Genomic DNA, 12,144 nt, shown 5'->3' with positions numbered 1-12,144 from the left:
GATAAGTGAAGTAATGGGAATGCAGCGAGCAATGGTGGACGGAACACTGAAAGGTCACCGGAGTAGCAAGCGGCCGTCGAGAGCACAGAACTTCAACAAAGACAAGGGTTGAAAGTAAGGAAAAGTAAAAGGGAATGAAAAATGAAGATTTGGGGTTTTATATAGGGAAGTCAAGTAAGGAGAGAGAAGGAAAGTGGAAAAGACGTGACCATTTTTGAATGTTTTCACAAATCGAGGCAATCCCTCGAATCCCGCGTGAAAAGACTACGACAGTTGAATGCTAATGATGGCAATTTTTCGGTAACGGTGCAACGTTAGAAGAAACGGCATGAGTCAAACAGTTTGGGCGACCTGACGTGAATTTCATAAGACAAGCAGACTCCAAAAGAAGTGGTCTCTTGTCTTATGGGCTTGTGGGCTAGGTCAGGTAAGGCGAGCCTACTGCGTGAAGGGCGGCAGGAGCATTTCTACTTTGACGAAGACATTTCAGTTCCAGAAAAGATGGAGCTTTATGTCTTGTGGGCTTATAGGCCGGGCGGGTCATCATAAGTCCACTGAACCGCCCGGTAAGGCCAACACCAAGGTGATTAGGATGTAGACCCCAGCTTGAGGATGTGGGCCCGAGTTGTTTTGTCTTGTTATATTGTACACATCCATTTGTCTTATTCAACATAGGGATTTGGGCCCAGCATGAAAGACCCAAATCCATGAACATTCTAGATAAGGATCATTCCTACTATAAAAAGGGTGTATTAAGCAATGAAAAATTTCTTCATTTGTATTAAAATACAATAAAAATTAGACAATAAAAATTCTTCTTTGTAATAAATATATTAAATAAAAAATAAAAACTGAAAAATTTGAACTGTCAAAAACTATTCAACAACCTATATTAAATAATGATAGGCTTAATTGCACTTTTGATCCCCCACAATTACAAAAGCCACGATTCTAGTCCCTAACAAAATTTTATTGCATGGATGGTCCCCCACGTTATGCTCCGTTAGCAACTTTAGTCCGGAGTGTCCATTCCGTTAGTCTTCTAACTTTTCTCTCTCCTAGTGGCCACTAACTTATCATATGGAAAATTTAAAACCCAGAAATCTATCATCTTCATCTTATCCCCATGATCTTTATCTCCTTCTTCATTGCATACAGCCAAAAACCCAGAAAAAAATAAAAGTAAAAAACACACGCACACTTGGACAAGAAGAAAAGTTCTTAAATGAAAATAACTTTAAAAATCCAGATCTTATTTAATTAATTTATGAATTAGATTGTTTAAAAGACCCAGAATTATATCATCTTCATCTCCTCCCCCATGATTTTCATCTTCTTCTTCATGCTATACAACCTTTTACCCAGAAAAAAAAAAACATTATAAATAAAAAACCAAAACCAATAGATCCATCTACCCCTCTTCATTCTTCAACCCAGCAAAATCCTAACCCATATAACCCCAAAAATGAAAGCAACAACCCCAACAAAGTTGAAGAACCTATACGGCCATACCCAGCAAGTTGAAAAAAAAAACGAATTAAGCCTTAGAATGACACTAATGTAATTATACAAGCCAATTTCTTCTTCTTCATGATGATTATCATCAGCCTTCACAAACCTTTGTTCTCCAACGGCATCAAACAAACAACACAAGCAATTTAAAAAAATTTCCAACATGAATTTTCCTTTTTTCCATTTCTCTCAAGCAAGAGGAGAGGGTGAGAAAGAGAGCTTACAGTTGTAGTAAAAAGAGAGAAAATGGAATTAGAGAGTGCCAGCTCTGAGGATGAGTTCTTCGTGTTTATTATTAGTGGAGTGAACGAATTAATTAAACTTTTCTTCTTGTCCGAGTGTGAGTGTGTTTTTTATTTTTATTTTTTTTTCTGGGTTTTTGGTTGTATGCAATGAAGAAGAAGATGTAGATCATGGGGAGAAGATGAAGATGATAGATTTCTGGGTTTTAAATTTTCCATGTCATAAGTTAGTGGCCACTAGGAGAGAGAGAAACGTTAGAAAACTAACGGAATGACACTCCGGACTAAAGTTGCTAACAGAGCATAACGTGAGGGACCGTCCATGCAATAAAATTTTGTTTGGAACCAAAATAGTGGCTTCTGTAATCGTGGGGGACCAAAAGTGCAATTAAGCCATAATGATATTTATAAACTTAAAAATTGATTAACTTTTGCATTAATAAAAAATATAAATTAGGAATTAAAATTAATCAATTATAAAATAATATTTATTTCATAAATTATTTAGGTAAAATATTTTAAAAGTTTTAAACTCTAGGTATTTACTATTATGTATAATGTATGTGTGTATGTAACCAAAATTTCTTTAAATAATTTTTTTTATTCATTATACATTAATAAAAATGACTTGAGGAAGAATAATAGAGGAAAATAATTATTACAAAAGTTGAAAAAAAATTAATTTTACTAAATATTATGTTACTCAACTAAATTGACAACTTTTTATAATTCAAAAAGTTAAAATTGAATTATTGATTTTGGTCTAGATAGGTGTATAACCGTTTGAAAAATTGTGGTTGTCGCTCCCGACGAATGACTTTCATGGTAGAAAGTATAAAGTACGAAAAAAGTCTATTACAACTTCTCTGATGATATTAAAAACTTGTTACTTAATTCAATATATTTTAAATTAACCGTGTGATTTTTCATATTATTAAATAATTTTTTTATTTTTAAATTCACATCATTGCTATTGGTTGTAGAATCACTTTAAACCTCTGCAACGCACGAGTATTATATCTAGTGTATTAAGTATTGAAGTTTAATATCATGGTAATATATTAAGTATAAAAGTTGTAAAATAAATTTGGGTTTAACATAAGTGACAAAATTAATTACTAATTTATTGTCATAATTGAAACATGGTAATATATTAAGTATTTTATCTATATTAAGCAATAAATTTTTCCTATAATTGTATTAAAACACACGAAAAAATAATAAATTTTCCATTGTATATATTATATTTTATTTTTGCACACGTACACAATATACTACCTATTTTTCAAGTAATATTGTGAGGCCTATTATACTAGTTTCAAGAGTTGTTACATGGTTAGTCCAGTAATGAGGTAAAAAATCAATAACAATAATCATATGGAAAATCCATTGTCAAAGTTTACATAGATTTAAGAGAAAATCAGAATGACTGTTAAAAAATAACATACCAATATGCTCTCGTATTAGCAGGAATGAGTAACTGCAATGTGAAAAAGTCGGCCCAGTTTGTAAATTATTCTGTGCATCAATAAGATCAACAGAGTGCAGACATTGATGAAGGTATTCTGTGTCGCTTCAAAATTCTAGAAGTGGCGATTTTTGCCGTTTCATAGTTCAAGACAATGACCCTATCATCTTCCAAATCGAACCGCAAGCGGTCTGTGCTACAGTTTTCAACAAGTTGGCTAGATTGTATAGTTCTGTTCCATTAACCTTCAAAACCTGCAACTCTGCAAGACGCTCATATCCAGCATTGGTATCATCCATCAGGACAGGTTGGAGAGTGATACTAAGTTCATGCTCTAGGCCATCCCGCAGAACTCTGACAATTGCATTTTCATTAGGCTTTTTCATAGACACCAAGTGATCAAATGTTATCCGTTCTCTGTTTCGGAAAGAAACTGTACCATCATTCGCTATAGGCACTCCATCAAATGAAAGTATAGTATCATCTTTCCTCAAAACATTGTATGCATCTTGTTAGAACAGCAACACGAATACAGAACAGAGTAGAGAGAAACAAACAAAGTTTTATTCACGCAGTTCGGCCAAATTGCCTACCTCTGCGACTATAGAGCAGCTATAGTTCCGTTTATTGATTCGAACCTGTATACAATCACTCAGCAATTGCAATTTCTCTCAATTGCACTAGTGCCTCTTGTGTCTCTTGTGTTTTTAGGGTTACATTGTTATCCTATTTATAGTAGATTCTATTGATCTCTATTTACAATAAAATCCTAATAAATCCTATAACAATCCCTTAAAACATTTTACAATCTACATTAAATCAAATCCTAATAAACTAAAGATTATAGCCCAAAATATAATGAGTCAAATCTCAACAATCTCCACCTTAGCGAATTCCGGACTCCCCCTATGAAGATTTGCTGCTTTAGTTCCTGATTATGATTTATGGGATTGTGAGCCTCCTCTCTTCTTAACATTGGAGAACATGCAACAAGTTCAAGCAATGCTTAAATTTGTCACTGGTGACTGACTTGGTCAACATGTCTGCTGCATTCTCATATGTGTGAACCTTCTGAAGTAATATCTGTCTGGACGCCAACAACTCCCCGATCTTGTGGAACCCCACATCAATATGCTTGGTTCTAGCATGATACACCTGATTGTTCGCCAAATAGATAGCACTCTGACTATCACAATGCAACTGATCTCCACCTTGCTTAAAACTCTTTCACTAACCATGTAAGCCACAATGCTTCCTTGGCAGCTTCAGCTACTGCCATGCATTCTGCCTCAGTTGTAGACATAGCTACTATGAATTGAACTGATGAATTCCAACATATAGGTCCCCCCTTCAAGAGTAAAGACATATCCTGTTGTAGACCTTCTAACATCTAGATCACCTGCATAGTCAAAGTCCACATATCCCACAACTGATGGAACAACACCTTGCTCCCTACTGAACATGATGCTGCGATCCGCTGTACCCTTCAAGTATCTTAGGACCTACTTGACTACTTCCCAATGCTGCTTCCCTGGCTTGGATATGAACTTGCACACTTGACTAACTGCTTGTGCCAAATCTGGTCTAGTGCAAACCATAGCATACATCAAACAACCAACTGCACTGGCAAAAGGAATCTTAGACATACCTTCAATCTCTGAGTCTGTCTTCGGACATTGTTCCAAAGAAAACTTAAAATGATTCGCCAATGGAGTACTCACAAGATTTGCCTTGCTCATGTCAAATCTGCTCAAAACACCTTCAACATAGCTCTTCTGAGACAACCATAATTTCTTAGCGCCTCTGTCCCTGTGAATTTCCATCCCAAGAATCTTCTTTGCAGCACCCAGATCCTTCTTGTCAAACTCCTTACCCAACTTGGTCTTCAACTCATTTACATCATGTAAATGGTTGGCAGCAATCAGCATATCGTCAACATAAAGTAACAGGAAAATAAAATAGCCATCATCAAGGCTCCTCACATAAACACAACAGTCATAGTCACACCTTCTATAGCCAATCCGGAGCATGTATGAATCAAAGCTCTTGTACCACTGCCTTGCAAACAAGTCTTCCATCTCCAGTTTCACTGAATCCCTCTAGCTGCTCCATGTAGATTTGCTCCTCTAGATTACAATGGAGGAAAGTTGTTTTCACATCCATCTTCTCTAAGTGCATATCCCTGATGGCTACCAAAGCTAATACTGCCCTGATAGAAGTATGTCTAACCACCGGACTGAAAATCTCATCATAATCGATCCCCTTCTGCTGTGAACATCCCTTTGCAACTAGGCGAGCCTTGAAATTTTCCCCTTCTTTTTCTGTTACTGCTGGCTTTTTCTTGTACAACCAATAGCACTCTTTCCATGTGACAACTGAACAAGATCCCATGTCTCATTCTTTTTTAAGGACTCCATCTCCTCCACCATTGCACCCATCCACTTATCTTTCTCTTGGCTAGCCATAGCCTCATGATAAGTATAGGGGTCTCCTAAGCTGGTAAGAAGGACATATGTTGCTAAGTCTTCAAACCCATATCTCACTGGAGGTGTAATACGACGGGGCTCCCTATCACGCACAAGTGTATAGTCTTGTACTCCACCTGAATCTGAGCCTGGTACACTCCGCTGTTGGGATACAATCTGCCTAGGACTCACTGGTGTCTCCTCAATGTCCACCTGAATCTTGTCCTGACTGGAATTTTCTACCTCAGTATCTGGCACAACCGTCACATCTGACTGTTTCAACATTGACTGCTCATCAAATACAACATCTCTGCTGACAACCACCTTCTTCTTGACTGGATCCCAAGACTTGCACCCCTTCCCACCTTTATTATAGCCAATTAAGATGCATTGTTTTGACTTTGGGACAAGTTTAGACCGATCCTCACTGGAAATATGAACGTATGCTGGACACCCAAAAATCCTCAAATTGCTGAGATCAATGAGGTTACATGTCCACACCTCCTCTGCAACTTTTCCATCCAAAGAAGCTCATGGTGACCTATTGACTAGATAGCACGCCATATTGATTGCTGCTGCCCAGAAACCTTTTGAAAGACCAGCATTCAACCGAAGGCACCTTGCCTTCTCTGTCAGAGTCTTGTTCATCCTCTCTGCAACACCATTCTGTTGTGGTGTCTTCCTCACAGAAAAGTGCCTCTGAATTCCATTTTTCTCACAGAAATGCATGAAGTTCTTGTCAGTGTATTCAGTTCCATTATCAGACCGCAAATACTTTATTTTTCTCCCTGTCTGATTCTCAACCTCTGCCTACGACAATTTGAACTTGGCAAAGACTTCAGATTTATATTTCATAAAATAAACCCAGACCTTACGAGAAAAATCATCAGGACCTCACAGAAATGAATGAAGTTCTTGTCAGTGTATTCAGTCCCTCTTCCAATGCCCAATTTGCTTGCAACTATAACATTCTGCTGTTTTTCTGTCCTTGGACCTGGATCTCTTCTTCTTTCCAGAATCCACTGCTTTACCCTTGCCTCTTGCGCGATCTTGACCTCCCTTCACAAATAGACCTTCACCTGAACTTCCTCCACCTTCTTCGACACTCTGGCGACGTTGTGCGTGTTGCAAAAGTGTAGAAGAAATAGAATCCAACATGATTGAGTCCTTCCCGTAGGTGAGAGTGGTCACCAAGTGATCATAAGAGCCTGGTAAAAAGCAGAGCAAAATAATAGCCTTATCCTGATCGTCCACTGTCACACCAAGCCGTGTCAGATCGGCAAGGATGTTGTTGAAAGCGTAGACATGAGCCTGCAAATCGCCTCCTTCCTGCATCTTCAGGCTGTACAGACACTGCTTCGCAAACAACTTGTTCATGAGTGTCTTGGACATGTACAGACTTTCCAATTTATCCTAGGCATCCTTCGGAGTTGTGAGATCCAGGATATGATTCATCACGTCATCAGAAACGCAATGTCTTATCAAACCTGCAGCCTTCTCCTTCATCTCGTTCCAATCAACAGTTGCGATGTCCGCCGGTTTTTCATTGCGCAACGCCTTCTGTAAACTTTGCTGAGCCAACAGATCCTTAACCCTCCTCTGTCATAATCCAAAATTGTCGTTCCATCGAACCGCGTCACTTCAAACTTCGCACCTCCAGGGTTAGTCGTCATCTGATACCAATTGTTAGAACAGCAACACGAATACAGATCAGAGTAGAGAGAAACACATAAAGCTTTGTTCACACAGTTCGGCCAAATTGCCTACCTCTGCGACTATAGAGCAGCTATAGTTCCGTTTATTGATTCGAACCTGAATACAATCACTCAGCAATTGCAATTTCTCTCAATTGCACTAGTGCCTCTTGTGTCTCTTGTGTTTTTAGGGTTACATTGTTATCCTATTTATAATGGATTCTATTGATCTCTATTTTATAATAAAATCCTAATAAATCCTATACAATCCCTTAAAACCTTTTACAATCCACATTAAATCAAATCCTAATAAACTAAAGATTTTAGCCCAAAATATAATGAGCCAAATCTCAACACATCTGAAAGTGGATTTATTTTTCTTACAAGCACCCCAGTCATGTCAGGTTGCATGCCCAAATGGTTTCTGAGGTGTACATTTTCAGTAGTCGGGCATGACAAACCTAGAGAGCAAATTCCAATATACTTCCCTTTTTCTTCTACACCAGATATGAAATGCTTTATTACAGGTACATGTATAAGGTAACCTATATTCTCAGCACCTGAAAGATTTTGGAATGCTACTCCAGCAACCTTCTTGCCCATAATTGCTGGGCCACCACTATTCCCTGGATTTATGGTTGCATCTACTTGTATTGCCATCAGCTGGGCTGCACCATGTACATATTGTGTGGTTCAACCTTGGAAACAACCCTTTTAGTGACAGAAATGGTGTCACCACCTTGAGGATATCCCACAACAGCAGCAACTTCTTGTAGAAACGGAATGTCTCCAAACTCCAAGGGATTCATACCATCCCAAAATTCATCATTCTCGACAACCAATATAGATAAGTCACATTCATGACCAACAACTTTAACTTCTGCTTTATGCTTGGTTGGAGAGCCATGTTTCCTTACAAGTACAAATGAATGATCAGCTACCACGTGAGCATTCGTGAGAATCTTTCTGCCTAGAATTACAAACCCACAGCCCATTGTTTCACTCCGAGCCTTGTTCTGCCAAGGAAGCAAGTAGTTGGGACTGCACGAAATAGTGAAAACCTTGACTACTGAATTCAATGCAAGCTCCACCGCCGTGTTATGCGACACGTCCGAGCCCGCGCCGCGATAACGGATAGGAGAGTGAGCCTTCCTTACCGGCGGCGTTCTTCCACCGTCGTGCCTGAACTTGTAAGACGTCAATGCCGGCAAAGGCAACCGTTGGATTGTGTTTTCAGTTTTTTGGATGAGATTGCAGTTCTTCGAACCAGATATAGAGTGTGAATGAGTGTTCTTCTGTGTGGTTCTGGTGGCTGATGAAGTGGAACAGGAGAGGTTACGAACTACACGAAGAATTGAAGCCATTTGCGGACTTTTTTACATTGGTAGTATACTTTTTACATATATTAACCAATCTAGTGTATCTTTTTATTTAATTACCAAGTTAGTGTATATCGCCACTTAGAGTGGCGATACCATTTTTTTTTCTCTTTCTTGTTAAAATCGCCACTACCAGTAGCGATACCAATCTTTTATTTTATTTTTTACTTTCTTCTTTTGCGACGGAAAATTTCGTCACAAACATCATAGTGCAAAATTTAAACAGCACTAGTGATTTTCTTCTTTTGCGACAAAGAATTTGGTAACGAAGCATATTCCGTCGCTTATTTTTGCGACGGAACCCTCTCAAGCTTTCGTCGATAATTCAGTTTCCATAATTCATAAGGATTTTGTGACGGATAAAACTGTCGTCGCAAATAAATTTTCGTCGCTAAATGTTTTGTGACGAAGAACTTCTCCTCGACATTCTGTCACTAGTGTTGTTTATATTTTGCACTATGATGTTTGTGACGGAATTTTCCGTCGCAAAAGAAGAAAGTAAAAAAAATAAAAGATTGGTATCGCTACTGGTAGTGGCAATTTTAACAAGAAAGAGAAAAAAAAAAGTGGTCTCGCGACTCCTAACTTGGTAATTAAATAAAAAGATACACTAAATTGGTAAATATATGTAAAAAGTATACTATCAATGTAAAAAAGTCTCATTTGCGAACCCCTAAATCTCAATGGTGCAGTTCAGGGGGTTTAGCTGTTGCAGTTTAAGCTAGTCTATTGTATATATTATATTAACATTAAAAACTGAAAAAATTGAATTGGAAGAATTTTAAAAATTGACTTGGTTGATGCATCAATGACAAATATTAAGAATTAAAATGATTAAATAATAAAATAATATTTACTAATAAATAAATTAGAGAAAATAATTTTAAAATTAAAATGTCGTCATAAGGTAACGACAATACATATATGTATTATAAAAAAAAGAACTTTCAATATAATTCTTTATCATTATTTGTTAGTTAAAATGACTTGAGAAAGAATAAGAAAGGAAAATAATTATGACAAAAGTTGGAAAATTTTTAATTTACTGAATAATATTTTACGCTACTAAAGTGTTAACTTATTATGCTTCAAAAAGTTATAAAGCTTAAAAAAGTTCTATTACAACTTATATGATAATATTAAATACTTATTACCTTATTAAAAATATTTTAAATTAACTTAATGATTTTTCATATAATTAAATAAGTTGTTTTCAATAAAATTTTGCTTTAGAAAAAAAAATAAAAAAAAAAGTTGTTGATATCACTTCAATGATAATGATTAAATATTAATTGTTAAATTTTAGTGATATTAATATTAATTATTTATTAAAGAAAACTCTAATACTATTTATTGAAATTTTAGTGATATTAGCTATTTCACCATCTTCCTTGTCTTAATTTGTGGTTTAGGGATTTTTTAGAGTACATACATCAGTTAAAGGTGTGAATAAGGAAATGATGAAAAAAAGTGAGTGTTTTTTTATAATTAAAGAAATACATTATTGGGACTTGGGAGTACAAGGGTACTTAACCCATAAATCAAAAGTAACTCAACACAAAAATAATACATCAAGAGAATGTACCAAAAAATCAAACATAACATGCACTAACAGACTAGTGCCTTTTTCTTTGGGAAGAAGAGCATGAGACACCCTGCACACCTAGCAGCAAAACCACATAGCAATTCACACCACACAAGGTCAAGCTAACCAGCCAAACAATCCAACGAAGTAGTGCATAATCAACATTCAGCAAGTATTGCAACAAAATCATGTCGGAGATGGCCCCGACATGATTTCCAATGGCACAATACTAGCCAACAACGAGGAAATGCACACCAGAGGATGCGACTTCCATTCGAAAAGTGAGTTACAGAAACCGACAGACCTTGCCTTGATCTAGAGCCAAGAACGTGATTGAATTAAGTCAAGTAAAAATCTGCAATCATACTTACCATCCTCAAATATGACTTCATTTCGCAAGAATCACGATGACTAAACAATTGCACTCCAAATTTCCAATTCTGCTAACCACTGACATTTATTTCAACCAATATAAGGGAAAACTGTGAGAGGTGAGCTGCCATCATTTCAAGAGAGTTATCGAAACCCTAAGCCAGCCAAAAACCTTCTACCACATTCCAAAAGGAAAGGGACAGAAAGAAGTGACCACTGCTTTCAGCCTCATTTTGACAAAATGGACATCTCAAATCTTCAAGATTTAAAATAACTTGTATGCGTCTTAAATTGTCCTGCTTCTGAATTCGATGCAGCAACAAACACTAGAGAAAAGCCCTTACATCTGAGGGAATGGGAGCTGCCAAATCGATCTTGAAATTCTGGAAACTGTAAGACATATGTTTTACCAGATGTCTAAGACTTCTTGTACAACATTACTCAAAACACAGTAAATATTACAACAAGATAAACGACAGAAAAACTAAAATCAGGCAAGAGATTGTTAACCCAGTTCGGTGCAATATCACCTTTGTCTGGAGGGTTTTCACCCAAGAGAGATAATCCACTATTATAGAGAAATTGTACACAAAATGTCTCACAAGAACTGCCTCACTTCAAACACATTTTCTACCTAACTCTACCACTGGAATACTACTTAGGTCTCCCCCTAAGTATCAGAACTCCCTCTCACTCTCTCACCCAATCACTGCCTCAGTGATTGAACTCAAACACGAGTTACAAAGATAGATCTCAAGATCACACAGTAAACACACAACTCTTAGCTCACAACAATTCCATAAAGCTGCTAATAGAACAAGAACAGTATGAACTCGATGAAACACTAATACAATCACAAGTTCAGTCCCTAGAACCTAGGTCTTGGGTCTTCATAAATAGTCTTCCAGGCCTTGTCTTCATTGGGCTTGAAAGATCACACGGTCCACACACAAAATCAGGAAGTTGTTATTAGAAACAACCAGGCAGCGAATCTGCACATGATCCTCGGGCAATCAATACATAAGTAGATTTCAACTTCCATAAATAGCTCCAAATTAAACCCCCTTGAACCGGGTTTGATTACACAAAGAATATTCCTTGACGGATCACAAAAGCTTCCAATAATAACCTAACTTGATCACAAAGTAATCAACTTAAAGGTTCACAACTAATCAGCCAAGTCACATAACGCTTCCCAGGGACACATGTCATAGCACGATGTTACAATAGCTTGTCCAACATCTTGGCACACAAACATACTTAGCTAAAATGCAGACAATCAAACAAAGGAACAACAATATCCCCCTTTGTCAAATCTTAGCTAATATAATCCACTACCATAAATACTTCTCAGACTACTTGCAGCTTGAAATAAACCAGAGTAAATCAAGGTAGCTTAAGACATCTTCCATCAACATAGCCTTCAA

At 37.0% G+C, this 12,144-nt stretch overlaps 1 pseudogene; it reads right to left on the bottom strand.

The window, feature by feature from the left end:
- Positions 1-3,368: 3,368 nt before the first annotated feature.
- LOC130736133 (protease Do-like 10, mitochondrial) lies at positions 3,369-8,745 on the bottom strand (annotated as a pseudogene).
- Positions 8,746-12,144: the final 3,399 nt, after the last annotated feature.

Source organism: Lotus japonicus, chromosome 2, assembly GCF_012489685.1.
Source record: "Lotus japonicus ecotype B-129 chromosome 2, LjGifu_v1.2".
NCBI classification, from domain to species: Eukaryota; Viridiplantae; Streptophyta; class Magnoliopsida; order Fabales; family Fabaceae; genus Lotus; species Lotus japonicus.
This window is presented reverse-complemented; position numbering and strand designations above follow the sequence as displayed.